This window comes from Cupressus sempervirens, chromosome 2 (genome assembly GCF_028749045.1).
Source record: "Cupressus sempervirens isolate cs-2001-9-10 chromosome 2, ASM2874904v1, whole genome shotgun sequence".
NCBI lineage: Eukaryota > Viridiplantae > Streptophyta > Pinopsida > Cupressales > Cupressaceae > Cupressus > Cupressus sempervirens.
The window spans coordinates 124,742,914-124,758,924 of NC_143119.1; the positions used below are offsets into that span (position 1 = coordinate 124,742,914).

General features: G+C 35.3%; 1 pseudogene; it reads right to left on the reverse strand.

Annotated features, from left to right (window-relative positions):
* Window positions 1-81: 81 nt before the first annotated feature.
* Window positions 82-13,143, reverse strand: LOC149571348 (putative aspartic proteinase GIP2; annotated as a pseudogene).
* Between the last annotated feature and the right edge of the window lie 2,868 nt (window positions 13,144-16,011).

The window sequence follows — 16,011 nt, forward strand, 5'->3', positions numbered from 1 at the left end:
TTGTATTAATATAGTTTAAGCATTGATGGTGTTCTTTAAATCACATCAGTACATCAATTCGGAAACAGGGAAGCTGTAATGTCAGGCAAAGACGATGTTGGAGCAGGCCGTGTTGGAGGCGAGCAACGATGAGCTGAAATAGAGCTTAAACTCTATCAAGTCGAACTGCAGCAGGTTGTCCACCAACTGATGACTTCCCACCACAATTGACTCAGCCAAGTATTTCGCTGTCTCTACAAAAGCCAGACAGATCACCCCCTGCTTCACTTCAACCACAGAATTGGCCCCATGAATCCTCCAAAACACGTACTCGTTATCCAGAACCAGATCGATGAGTGGCACGGCTGCTCCAGTTTTAGTGGAACGTACTTGAGTGACTTGGCACATGAGTGATTCACTCATTGCAACTCGGTATGATCTTGTATTTAAATATTATACTTCACATGTATTACTAGTTCGGCATGAACTTAGTAAATGACTTAAGTGGACAAATTGAATGTCAACAATTTTAAGATGGACAAGTTCTAATGTTTGGATTTTTTACACGAAATATAAGATTTTTAGATTTTGTTATTTTTAGGATTAGTTTGTGTGTATACAAGGAATTGAAGTTAATATCACAATCTTTTTCTCATAAAAAAATATTATATTATAGTTCAATCTAAATAAAAACATAAAAATTTATATATCTATGGTATTGGCACTTCCTTAAGGGCCCAAACAAGTCATGTCGCTAAGACCGGAGCTATCTAATTGGACTTAAGTATGGATAAAGATAGGGGGTTAAATAAGGTGTGTGTAGAGAGTGACTCTAAACATTGTTAACTACATTAACAATTAACTTCACATAGTTGGATGATTAAACATTTAATCAATGAGTGCAAAGTCATTCTTTCCACCTATTTGAAGTGTTGTTTTTCTCACAAGTACCATGAACACACTTGTGTTGTGGATTTCCTTGCAAATCTAGGTGTGATGACTCATGATAGTTAATGTTGGGATGATCATAATCAAATCCCAATAGAGCTTAGTTGACACTTAAGAAACAATCTCTATGAGTGGCCATAGCAGGATTATTTCCTTCTCATTGCTCTTACCCTTTTATGAAAATGACCTCATTGTGGTGGTTTGGTTAACTACTATGTGGTTTTTTACCATTGCTTGGGTGGTTTAGTATAGTTTATGCTTGCATAGTGTTCTGTGTGTGAAAATGGGTGATGATAGAAATAGGTTAGGACCTAGTGTTTATGATAAATGGTCAAATATGCACATAGTTAGAGAGCATTTATACTCAGGTAGTCTTACTCCATATATGAAAACCTTGCATGGTGTGGATGCCCTAGTTATTGAGGCTTTTGAGGATGGGTGGGATAAATGCATTCTCGAAGTGTATGGTATGGAGTTGTCATTAATGAAGAGTTAGTCACGAAGGTTTCTAGGATGGATGGAAACAATAATAAGTTCTATAGGGACAAGAAATATGTTGTAGTTGCAGTGGACCACTTCCTTCTTGCTTGGGAACTTGAGGTGGTCACTAAAACTATTAATAGTGGCTATGAGCACACTACTTTATAGAAACCTTGGTCAAAGATTGCTAAAATTATTATACAAGTATGTTACCCGTGATGGTAATTTTTGAATCCTTTTCAATTATTATTTTATGATTCTCAACCTTTTTTACCATGATAAATGTATTTCTCTCCCTTCCTTTCTATTTGGCCTCTTCCCTCAATCATATTATGGAAGCCCATGAGAAATGACCTTGGGCCCCTATTCTTCATGGAGTTTGATTTTGTTTATTATGGAAAAGGGAAAAATCTATCAATATTGTTAAAAAATCCTCTCTAAAGAAATAGAACTAGAAATTTGTATTAGTCAAAGAGAACAAATTTGAACTTTAGAACTAATATTTGTATATTGTATTTGTCAAAGAGTACAAATTTAGCCGAGCTTTGAATGGGATACCTACTTAGTATTTCATGCATGTGCATGCAAGACTCGGTCAAGGTTATTCATAAGACCCACATACCATACAAATCATTTTTATTTATCTTTAACTAATACTCTAACGATGGAGGATACATTTGAAGTTACTTTTCAAATTTGTACTCTTTGACAAATACAACCTTTGTTAGAGAGAATGATAATTAGAGCAGCACGTACAGTGAGGAAGAATTGGGACAACAAATACATAATCAACGTGACAGAAAACTTGAGCAAAAAAGTTATTAGGAAAGATCCTTTTGATCCATACATCAAGATAACTCTCCTAGTGTACATATTTGTTCGTTGGATTATAAATCTTATTATTGCACATGGCACAACAGTTACATAATTAATGAGACAGAAAAATTAAGCAATAATTTATTAGAGGCTATGATTATTAAATGGAATGTTAAGAACCAAAAATAAAACAAAAAACAAAAAAATTGAAAATCATATGGCTGTGACCCATTTACTATGTCTTCAAGAGTACACTCATGATCGAGAAAAGATGGTCCAAATTGATCTTCTTTATATTTTGTTCACTTTTATGGTTGGTACAATTCTATCTGCCATGTAGAGGAATAGGAAGTTATTGAATCTATAGGCCTATGCCAATGAAAGGGGCTGCCTAGCCTTGGCAAACAATAGGGATGCCATAGACCCAGTTCTTGCTGGTGCTCATATGATCGTTGTTGATTAAGTGGTTCTTGATAAGGATTATGAAGTCTAAGAATGAGATAGGCAAAGACAAGTGATCATAGAGGATTATAAACTTGTGGTATGTTCTGGCCATCTATTACCAACTATGTTAGAGATGAAGTCTATCATATATGATGAGATGCAAAATATGTTCAATAATATAAGAGTGGGAATCTAACATTATAAGGGGGAATGATAACCAATGTTCTATTCCCATTTGAACCATCCTTATATGGGAATAGAAAAGATGTACTCAAATTGTTTGACAAATTCTTACATGGAGGCATTTCCTGATTTGATGCATGTGGACCTTCATTGGAGAAACTTGTTGATGTGCAAATAAGAATTTATTATCCACGAGTATTGCATGTATTTTCTCTTTGTAGTATCTCTCTTATTTTGTATTTCTATAATTACTATAAAGAGCTATTTGCCTTGATCTTTTCCTTTGTCTCTGAGGATGTTCTTGCAAGAAAAGAAGATTGGCACATTAGTTATTCTACTGAATATTGTGTAGGACTCAATCTTATGACAATAGCTCTAAAGAAGTTTCTGATCTAGAATTCATTAGTCACTTGATGATCATGCTAGATAAAGTAAGGCTTCTTGAAGTGAATATATTTGATTATTGAGATTATGAGTAACCTTCTATATGAAGAGGGAGTTTTGGCAGTTCATTGGAGACAATCTTGGACAAAGAAAGGGAGGAGATAGGTCAAAAGACCTTATGCTATTAGGATACCCATTGAACTGGTGAAGCATGACATGACTTGATTCCAAGAGGTTAGAAGGATGATAGAAAATTCAAAGGAAGTCTGACACTTGATTGGAGATAACCTTGTGCTAAGAGGTCAAAAAAGTTGATATCAAACTAAGAGGGAGAAACTGTATTCTCTGATATATTTTATGGTGAATGTTGTGACAACACCACATGACAGTATTCATGGAGATGTCATGCAAATTTTTGATGTCATACATGTATGAGCCTATCCCCTATGTACATCATGAAGAAATGATGACTTCTAAATTATTATCACTTGTATTAGGAGAAGTTATTGAAAGGTGATGACCTTACAATAACTTGTATCACGATATAGATCATGAAAGACTTTATCTTATAAATCAACAACTAGGCATTAGATGTTATTAATTTAACTATCTACATGTTGTTTGTATAGATATATTTTAGGTACTTGGCGAATATCTTGCCTTGATATTCTGATAGGCCATTACCACATTGAGTACTTGGTGGATATCATTTAGTTGATGTTCTGATAGGCCATTACTCAGAGTATTTGGTGAATATCATTTGATTGATTTTCTAATAGGCCAATGCTCATGTTACCAAATATGATATCAAATAGTAATTGGCAAATATCATATGTTGATATTCTGATATGCCAATACTTACATGATATCATATACTAGAAATCTTTTGATCAAGGATCTCCTATATGTATTATTTTCGAAATATTACCTATGGTGTAATATCTATGTGTTTTATTCTTCTTCATTAAGAGGGAATGTTAATGTTATAATTCTGTCAGATAAATTATATTATATATATGAGATATATAATATATATATGGGATAATTAACTTTTACACACACACACACACACACACACACACACACACACACACACACACACACACACACATCTTATTATATAACCATAACCATTATAATATGTTAAATATATATTACTTGTGTTATAACTTTAACTAATGTAAGTTAATATGTTAAAGAGACATGCCTCTTTATTTCACACATATATTCATTCATATAGTAACTTGGAAAACACATAAAATATCCACAAGTCCTATTACAAGTTACAATACCATTTCACCAACAATTTGGAAACATGTTTTCCCATAGTCAAAAACAAGATTAAGTATCTATCAAATACTCAAATTAACAAAAATCATATCATAGTTCTCACATATTATTATTTAAGAATTTTCTACTTTTTAAATTTTAGTTTATTGTGAATATTGATATGATTTTATTTTTCTTCCATTGTCCTTTAACCTATTTTAAGGAAAATGGCCTTTCATATTTGTAATTATAACCTTGCAATGGGTTAATGGAGCCAAGTTCATGTATTCCCAACATGAAGACTAAATCTAGCCAAGGGATGAGAGATATAATACTCTTGACACCCTTCAAGTACACTATGAAAAAGGATGTTTGACAATCAGACAGAGGAACTATAGGAATCTAAATGTTTGTAAGAGGAAGGAGCTTTTGGTTACTTTTGGTCTAGGCACATAATATTCCTTTCACTAATCAATATTGGTGGGAATTGCATAATCATTTTGAGTAGATTGAAAGGATTTCAATATGATTTATGCTAGAGAGAAAAGTGATGATAGATTTATGAACTAAATGAATCCAAAGCAATACAAAATTCACGAGCTAAATGTTTTATTAGAGAATCTATGAAGTCTGTGCATCTAATCATTAAAGGTATCATTTGCTTGTGAATTTTGCATTGTCATTCAATTAGGTGCTTATTTTTCAAGATAAAAATCATAGCCTTTTTTATCATAAATTCTCCACCCATTATTCATTAAATGCTTAGTTAAATTTGTATTATGTACTCTAGTACAAATGAGCTATTATTTACTAAATATTGAGCCATCAATCGATATATTGCATAGGGATACAAGACAAAGACACTATTGGATTGATAGAAAAGAGCTTAACAAAGAGGGTTCTGATAGACTAGTACATGAAAGTTGAGTCACTAGACTTCTACCATCCAAGCTTAGTTTTGTTGTTTCAATTGTCAGTGGCTTCCATAATGAGTGTCAAATTATAGAGCCGTGAGTGATAGATAATCAAAATTTTGAAGTGATGTTAGTCAATGTACTGTGAAGTATATAAAATAAGAGGATGTAAATGTAACTACTGAATAAAAATTGAAATTCAAATGTTAATTTATAAATACCATGGATTCGTATATATAGATAATGGATCAAGAATGGGATGTCACGTCATGCCTAGACATAACAAGTCGAAGAGTACAAATTTGAAAAGTAACTTCAAATGTATCCTTGCAGTATTAAAAAAGAAAAAAAACTGCAATTTTCTTGCAGTTAGTGCAATTTTGTAATTCGAATTTTTTTAATATAAAAAGAAAAACTTCAAATGTATCCTCCATCATTGGAGTATCAGTTAAAGATTAATAAAAATGATTTGTATGGTATGTGGGCCCTATGAATAACCTCCGACCGAGGGTCGCATGCACACGCATGAAATACTAAGTAGGTATCCCATTTAAAGAGGCTAAAGTCATTGTAATAATATAGTTTAAGCATTGATGGGGTAATGTCAAAATGGAAAAGTTGTAATGTCCCTAAAAGACGATGTTGGAGCAGGCCGTGTTGGAGGCGAGCAAAGATGAGCTGAAATAGAGTTTAAACTCTACAAAGTCGAACTGCAGCAGGTTGTCCACCAGCAGATGACTTCCCACCACAATCGAGTCAGCCGAGTATTTCCATGCCTCTACAAAAGCCAGACAACACACTCCCTCTCACTTTAACCACAGAATTGGCCCCGTGAATCCTTCAAAACACGTACTCGTTATTCAGAACCAGATCGATGAGACGCACAACAGGTCCAGTTTTAGTGGAACCCGCTGTTGTGGCGTCAAAGCAGGCTTCAAAAGGCTTTACCGACTCCACGCGTGAGATTCCCATGTCTTCCGCTTCTTTAATGAATGCGTCACGAATGGCGGTGTAGATGGGCGTCAAAGCCTGCGTATACGGCACCACCGTGTTCAACGTTGTGCCGCCGCTGCCCTGCAAGCTCAACCTCAGCACCTCTGGATCGATAGCCAATTTCTTTTCGTTTACCTAAATGCTATTAACATTTAGGTAATATTCCTTGGGGTACTTGAGAGTGCGGAGGAAGGTGTAGTTGAGCTTGATGTAAGGGAATTCCTTGTCGGGGCCTTTCAGGTAGTTCGGGGTACTAAAAAAGATGCCTCTTGGAGCGTCGCCAGCGGTGAGACAAAACCCGAATCTCCGATCTAATTCGAGTGCCACGGTGGTCTGAAAAGGCAGATCTAGCGGAGTCCAATTCAAGCCTGCCATTCCCACCGCCCCCTCTGCCAGTCCCTAAAACAAACTCGACGGAGCGCAGGCGAAGGCGAATTGGGGAACGATCATTTTGGAAGCCAGGGAGACCCCCCTTCCATCGCTCGGATAATTCGCAACTTTGTCTTGAGAAAGCTCTACGTTGAATATCTCTTTTCCCGTCACTCCAATCATCATCACTTCCAGGCAAGTGTCATTTTTGCAGGATTCTGTTCCCAGCGGCACGTTAGAGCAGTCCCTGCAGCCCTGGAGGGCAGATCCAGAGGTGGTGCAGAGAGGAGTGTGACACGAGATGGTAAAGTACGTGGAGGATTTGTAGGCCGAGGTTTTGTAGTTGAGCCAAAGAAAGTCTCCCACCAGATCTACAACCACTCTAACTTTCTTCAGGGGAGTCTGGTGTTTGAATTCCATTAGGTATTCGAGTGTTGTTGGATCCTTCTAGAGGGGAGAAGCCACAGTGATTACGCGGCTTCTACAGCTTGGTATTGAAGAGGCCCAGAACATAGAGAAAAGAAAGAACGCCCAAAGACTGAAAGGATTTAAATAGAGAAATAAAATAGACGCAATAAGAAAAATAAGCAACACTAGATTTATCTTGGTTCATCATAATAGTGGCTACTCCAGACTGCAGAGTATTGGATTAATGTAACGCCCTAACAAGGGATCCAAAAGAAATAACCTAAAGTTTGACTAAGTTTGATAGCATTTTTTTTTAAAAATAAGAAAGTATAACACACACATCAAACACAAAGTAGTGGAAGCAATAACATACATAACAGGTTGCATTCCTTAAAGATCCCATGATGTTGAATCACATTTAAATCTAATCTAGAACTAAGTCCGCAAATTACTACATCCATATGAAAGAATAATGAAAAGTCCAATGTCCATATAATATACAATTGTTCCGAATGCCTCTTGGAAAATTAATTCAGAATGCTCATTCATCCACTGTACATGTCACAGGGTATGAAAGGCTTAAAAGAATATACATAAGCAAGATAAATAGACATCATCCTCTTCAGATCCATGATACACGTGCAATAAAATAAATGAAACCATCCATCATACATAATAAATCCATACATCAAGAGATATACATCCATCATAAAATGATACAACATCCAACATATAATATAACCATCTATCATAATGATCCATGAATAGAATGAAGGTATATGCCAACAAGAATACTCCAGCCACGATGTCTCGGACAGATCTCAATGGTAAGAGTAAAAAGCACTACCACCCGACCACGTTGAACCTAAATGGTCCACTCCCACCGCGCTGAGGAGATAGTCTCAAGTCCCAAATAGGATATCAAATCACCTGACACAAGAACTCTCTAAGTCTAGAAAATCTTATAAGTATGCTAACTCAAAGGTTCCTAAAATAGATCGACATCTAAACCTAGGAGGCACCACAAAGACATGTAAGTATCTACTATGTAAGCGGGAAGGTGTCATCGCACAAATCACATTCGGAGTTACCCAAGTAGTCCCTTAGGACTCCTGAGTCTCTAATGATCCCTGCGGCCACTAGTATTCTCTCGCATTGACAAGGCATACTACGGAATGCAAGGTCGAAACCAAGCATTCTCTCTACTCCCATCCTAGTCTATAATAGCACTCATGGCATGGGCGAGAACATACAATTATCTCTTATTAGCTTCATTTAAGTTAGTATTAAGTGTAAAGTTATCACTTATTAAACAACTTACAATGGGTTACCCCGAGGACCACTTAGGGTCCCCTGCCCCCATTGCAAGCCACTTCCTGACACTGCATAAAGATAACCTACCCTAAGCTCATAAAATCACAAATCATATAATCATAGAAAAATCACCTCAGTCCTATACAAGTGACTGGAAAGCATCATAAAGATAATCATAGTAATCACATCAGTTCTCTACGAGCAATAGGAAAGCAACAAGATAAATCAAAATATCCATCGATTCTCAACAAGCAACCGAAAGTAATCCAAAAAAACAAACATACTCATCATAAACATACCATCACATACATGGTTGAGCAATAATGATCAAGATCGAGTCAACATGATACCACACTCACAAAACCCCCAAGCCTCTGGTAGACGTCCTATAACTAATCAACACTCTAGTCAACCCAAAAATCCCAAACATAAATAACATAAGGAAAACAAAGTACAAACACATGTTTTCAGTTTTAAGTTAAATGTGGGGTTTCAATTTGCATTTTCGAGTTTTCTAACAAGTGATGGAATATTTTCATCATTTTTTCTTATAGTAAATTCCATTATTAACTTAAGTATAAACAAATATTTACCCCATGATCAATTTTCCAAATTTAGTAAGGTAAATATTATTATATTGACTTTTAAGTTGCTGATGATAAGATTCCCATTGATTCTCATTGATCTCGACTTAAATTAATGTTCATCTATTTTAAAACAATTAATTAATATCATTGATTAATAATATAGTTCACAATATAAATCTTATAAACAAAATATTATTAAATAATATTTTATTTAATATTTAGAATATATTAATAATATTAATCTTGTTAATAATTATTATTAATAAAAAATATATATTAAAAATTAATATATATTAAAAAAACTATTAACAAATTTTAATAAATTAACAATGATAATTAAATAAATTTTTTTTTAAAAATGCATTTAAATACCATGCGTTTATAGCCCGCGTGGCTAAAATACTGTTGGCCACAAGACAGCTGCAGCCGCAGCAACAGTATTATGTATTGTTGTTGCTGCCGCAGTCTGTACTGCGGTCAGCGTAGCAGTATATGTTGTGAAAGGTAAGTGGGGACGAGAATTATCTAAATAATCATTTAGCAAACATGAAGAAGACAGGAATTAAAAGAACGTATTTAAATTATGCAAATCTTCACAAGCGTCTACCTGGACATTGATGCTAATTTTCTACGCTCCAAAAATCTATAGAAAACAATTCCCCTTTCAGAACTTTCTCCTTCTCTTAAAATTTCCTTCTTCTCCTCCAAAATTCTCAGCCCCTTGAAAAATGAACCCCCAATTTGTGAAAAAGTAGTTCTCTCCCTAAAATCGGGACACTAATTGTGCATTCCCCAAAGAACTCTTTGTTCACACATTTTTAACTCTTTATTAACTTTTATTTATCTTTCTTTTATCTTTTCCATGCATATACAATAATCCATTAAATTAATTTATTTAATTTTTTTACTTGACCTCTTTTAAATTGATTTATTTAATTTAGTCTCATGCACGTATTATGCAATCATAAAACTTTTAATAATTTAATCTTTTTTTCCCACTTCTAAATTTATCTTTGAACAATAATTTTGATAACTATCCGTTAATTTAAATAATATTATTATTTAGCATTTATTTAAAAATGCACTCCAAATATATATATTATTATTAAATCAATTAAATATTGTCTCATTCAAATTTAAACTTATAGATTTATTCTCAAATTTAATTCTTTTATTTGACTCTTTTATATAATTAATTTCTCAATTAATTAAATAAAATATTAACATAACATATAATTTTCCATTTAATTAAGTTATTAATTAAATCTTTTTAATTAGACTTAATTAACAGAAAATTCACCAAAACTCATAAAGTAAAAATACGAAAACCCATCATAGTAAAACACATACAAAATTCAACTAAGGGTTTAAAATCATGAATTAACATCATCCGATGCATTCAAAAGGTACATGACTTAGATACTTGTCCTAATTGTCAATTAGGATGAATAGATCAAAGGTTTAGGATTTGGACTTAAGAATTTATCTCCCCTCTTTTACCATTGAGATAATGCAATAGGGTATGCTCATCCTAGCAATTTAGGGAAGTCGATACCCAGTACCTGCAACCTGCATAAAATCCACGCATGTACATACACAATATATACTAAGCTAAACAGGCAATGGCAGGAAGTGGTGCATCGTGTAGATCCCAACTAGTAGGTGACTACAACTCCCTTCCTTAACCACATCATAAACATCATACATAAAGAAAACAAACACGCACACCATACACATGCAGTATGGGGTAAGTATCCATTAGAAAAGACATTGGATAATGCATCTAACTAAACATCATCAATAATCTAACAACATTGTAATAATCATCATGCACACATGAAGTATAGAGTACCAAGTAATCTCATCATATATCAACTAAGCCTAAAACACTATCTAATAATCTCAAGATAATGCTACTAATTATCAAACATAAAACTTGGCTTAAAAGAGTTTGTCAATGATAGCAAAAATGTAACTAGAAAAATGTAGACTAGGGGCAGGCACTACAATTAATATGTAAAAGATGATTACAAATGAGCAAGAGCAGCATATAAAAAGGCTCCAATGATATTACATATGAAAAGTCTCTGGAAACCAAGAGACTAGCTTATTGGAGGGAAGAAAGGTGTGACTATTGGCCTTCACAATATCAACAAACTCCCACCTAAAGGACAACCAATGCTGCAACTGATCACCCAATACCTTGCTCAAAGAATGATCTATCTTGTCTTCACAAGCCCAAGAGAAGTTCTAGCACATTCGAACTTCTCTTTGGCAACAACCTTCGTGAATATATCAGCTAGATTGATTTTGGTGTCAATCTTGACAACTTTCAGCTTGCCCTCTTCGATTGCGTGATGAACAAAGTGAGCATGAGTGTTAACGTGCTTGGAGTGATGTTGTGATGAGTGATTATGTGCCATGAAGATCGCACTATGGCTGTCACAAAACAAATTATATTCACTTTGATGAACTTTCAAGTCACCAAGTAATCGTTGAAGCCAAATCATTTCCCTTGCACCTTTGGAAAGAGCTAAGTATTCAGCCTCAGCTGAAGAAAGAGCAATGCAATGTTGCAATCATGAAGCCCAACTGATCGTTGCTCCAGCAAATGTGAAGGTGTAACCTATGGTAGACCTTTGTTTATCCAAGTCTCTGGCAAGATCAGAATTAGTGTAACCTTGTAGTTGAACTTTGTTTCTGCCAAAACAGAAGACATAATTTGAAGTACCTTTTAGATACCTTAGTATCCATTTGACGGCTTCCCAATGAACTTTTCTGAGATTGCTCATGAACCTACTCACAACTCCCACCGCATGAACAACGTCGGGGTGAGTAGAAACCATAGCATACATAATACTACAAATGGCTGATTTGTAGGGAATTTTCTCCATAAATTCTTTTTCTTCTTGTGTTTTAGGACATTATTTAGAACTTAATAAAAAATGACCAACAAGAGGAATAGGAGTTACTTTTGCATCAGTCATGCCAAATCTTTCAAAAACTTTTTCAATATTTTTTTTTTGACAAAGTGATTTCCCTCTTTTTCCTATCCCTTGTGATTGTCATGCCAAGAATCTTTTTGGCCGCCCCTAAGTCTTTCATTGCAAATTTGCTTGCCAATTTTTGCTTCAACTCATTAACTATTCTTTTGTTTGTGCTAGCTACTAACATGGCATCGACATAAAGAAGAAGGATGACAAACTCATCACTCAAAAGTTTCTTGAAGTAGACACATGGGTCTGATTCACATTTGTGAAATTATGCTCAGCCATGAAGTGATCAAATTTTACATACCACTGTCTTGGGGCTTTTTTGAGGCCATACAAGCTCTGATTTAATCTACAATAAAGATGTCCATGTCCCTTCTTTATGAACCCTTGAGGCTGGTCCATGTAAATTTCCTCTTCTACATCACCATTTAGGAATGCGGTTTTCACATCAAGTTGTTCTAACTCAAGATCCCACATTGCTACTTATCCTAGAACAATTTAGATAGTTGTCATCTTGACAACTGGTGAGAAGATTTCATTGATATCTATCCCTTTTTCTTGATCAAATCCCTTTACCACCAATCTAGCTTTGAAGTGTTTGTTTCCTTCTGCTTCTTCTTTCACACAATATACCCACTTGTTCCTGAGTGGTTTTCGATTTGGTGAAAGAGAGACCAAATCTTAAGTTCGATTCTTGTGTAAAGAATCTAGTTCTTCATGCATCGCAGCTTACCATTTGTCACTATTTACATCTTTAAGTGCAGCTTTATAAGTGGTGGGTTCGAAGAATTCAAAAATTAAAGCTGAATACTCTGCCTCTTCAACAAATAACAACTCATAGTCTGAAAATTTAACTGGAATTCTCCTTTCTCTATTGGATCTTCTTAAATGAGTTTCAACATTCTCTATTGGAGCTTGAATTAATTTGAATGGAGAACCAGAGACAAAGGTTTTCCCATTCAAATGTTTAACTCCCTCTTTACTGATGTGACTAGATTTTATAGTTCCCTGCCTCTCTGTGTCAGCACACTCATGATCGTATATGAGTTCTATGGCATCCATGTCAATCTCAAACCTGCTATGATAGGGATAAGTGGAATCATTGAGGGGAGTTTTGACCACCTATGGATTAGTTGGACCATGTGAAATGACTCTAACAACCTGCGGATGGAATTCTCTACCCTGCAAATTGATTTCTATTACCTATGTATGCCAAATACCATTCTTATCCTACGGATTAGTTTGGTGTGTTGTTTTCATACTTTCATGCATATTGTCTTCAGTAAATACCTATGAATTACATGACATATTACCTTCACGGTTGAAGAGACTTTGACTACCATAAAACTATTGTGAAACTGTTCTCTTTGCATGAGTCTACTCTCATGGATTACCAAAATGATGGTCTGTGTTTGCACCATGGTCTGTGCTCCCACCATGTTCAAAGAGAAGGGGTGACACATGTTCACTGTAAGTATGATGTACATTAATATGGTTTCCCTGTGGGTCAATATGTATACCCTGCGCATTCCTTGCACCCTGCAGATTGACATGTTCAATCTGCAGTCTGTGTTCTTGTAGATTATCTAGTCATGAGTTTGCCTTGGTATTTTCTTTTATGGCTCTGCTTGTCCATTGGTTCTGCGGTAGCATAGGGCCCACCCATGTAATTGGGAACATTTTGTTCAAAAAAAGTTGAACTTACTGTTGGTTTTGAACATAGTGGGAATGAGCAGAGTCTTCAAGGTTGTGATGGATGAAGTACTCGGTCCCATGTCTATACTCCAACAATTTTTCTTTGTCTATGTCATCGTGCCTTATTCCTAGACAACTACCTTGGCAATGAATGTGCTTTGTTTCACGGACCTAAGGTTGTGAAGATATAGGCTGAGCATTTGATTGATTTATGGTAGTGAACTATTTTGAGTTTGCACTTTCATTGTGATAACTTCCTGAATTGAAGAGGGGATTTTTTGCCTAAGTATGCCATGTATCCTCTAAGGAAGAGATAGAGGCAAGAGTAAGAACTGATGTAGGAGAGAGATTATTTGTGGGATACAAAAATTGTGTATTACCATGTTGAGAGTGGATGCCATTACTCATCATATCAAATAAAGGAATGAATTCTCTATTAGGAGTCTCGTCTTTAGAATGAGGGAATACCTTCTCATTAAAGATGACATCTTTGCTCCTAATGATCTTCTTTTCAGTTAAACTCCAAAGCCTGAAGCCAAACTGATCCTCTCTGTATCCAAAAAATATGCAAGGCTCAGATTTAGGATCCAACTTGCTTCTCTTTTCTTTGGGCACATGTGCAAAAGCCTGACAACCAAAAAATTTAACATGAGAGTAAGAAATTCTTGTACCTTGCCATTCCTCTTCGGGAATTCCAAAGTTCAACCTTGAAGAAGGACTTTGATTAATGAGATATACAACTGTATTACATGCCTTAGCCCATAATTCCTTTCCCAATCCTACATTTTGAAGCATACACTGAGCTTTCTCCATTATTGTCCTATTGAGTCTTTTCGCTGCCCCATTTTCTTGAGGGGTGTAGGGTACAACTTTCACCCTACAAATACAATTATCTGCACAATAATTATCGAACTCCAGTGAACAAAACTCACCTCCATTATCCATTTTTAAACATTTGATCTTATGGCCCCTTTGGTTTTCAACAAGAGCTTTGAAAACTTTAAACTTAGAAAAAAGTTCAGATTTATTTGCCATCATATATATCCATACTTTCCTAGTACAATCATCAATGAAAGTAACAAAAAAATTTGCACCTCCTAAAGAGCTTACCTCAACCAGACCAAAGACATCTGAGTGTACAAGTTCCAATGGTTTTTCTTTGAGATTATATCCATCTTTCAAGAAGTTGATCCGCTTTTGCTTTCCGTAAAGGCAATTTTCACAAAATTCTAAATTTGCTGATTGGAGACGCGGTAGTTGATCCCTTTTGAGCATTAGCTCAAGGCCCTTTTTGCTCATGTGGCCTAATCTTTGATGCCAAAGTGTTGCATCGCTGCCCATGACTGTCATAGTAGCCCCTATTTTAGTAGGCTTCTCAAGAAGGTAAAGATTACCAAATTTTTTTCCCTTGGCAATGATTCTTGATCCCTTGGTAACTTTCCAAGCATCCGAATATAAGAATGGATAATATCCTTGTGCAAAGAGCTGACTGACAGAAATCAGATTTCACTTTAATTTGGGAATATGGTAAACATCTTTTAACAACCATTTCCCTCCATCTTCTAGCTATAAAAAAATGTCACCTTTGCCAACTATTTCACAAGATTTGTTGTCGCCAAGAAATACCTCTCCAAATTGACCTTCATGGTAATTTGTGAAACAATCTGTACATGAAGTGGCATGGAAGGAAGCTCCAAAATCTATCACACAAGAATCTGATTTTGAGTCACTTGTAGAAAGAACTAGAGCACTTTCATCTTTCTCATAGGTTTTATTTGCTTCAATGTTTCTCACATTTTCTTGTGCTTTCTTGTAAGCCTGACAATTTCTCTTTGAGTGGCCAGGCTTACCACAAAACCAACATTCTCCATTCCTACCTCTTGACCTTGAACGATTGGGTGATTTGGATTTCCTTTGATTGTTATGGTTATTACCTCTATGATGGTTCCTTCCCCTTCGCTCAGTGCTGACCATGGTGAGAGCATCACCAAATGAGGAGTCTTTGTTACTCCTTCTCATGTCTTCACTTAATAAAGTGGCAACAACTTCGTAGAGTTTGAAGTACTTATAGCTGTAACTATGGGATCCCAACTATCAGGTAATGAACATAACAAGATGATGGCTTGGGCTTCATCATCTTGAGTCATACCAACTAAGCTTGCTTGACATAATAGGGCATTCAAATCATTTATATGATTTGACATCATAGTCCCTTCCTTCATTTTTAGTTTGTAG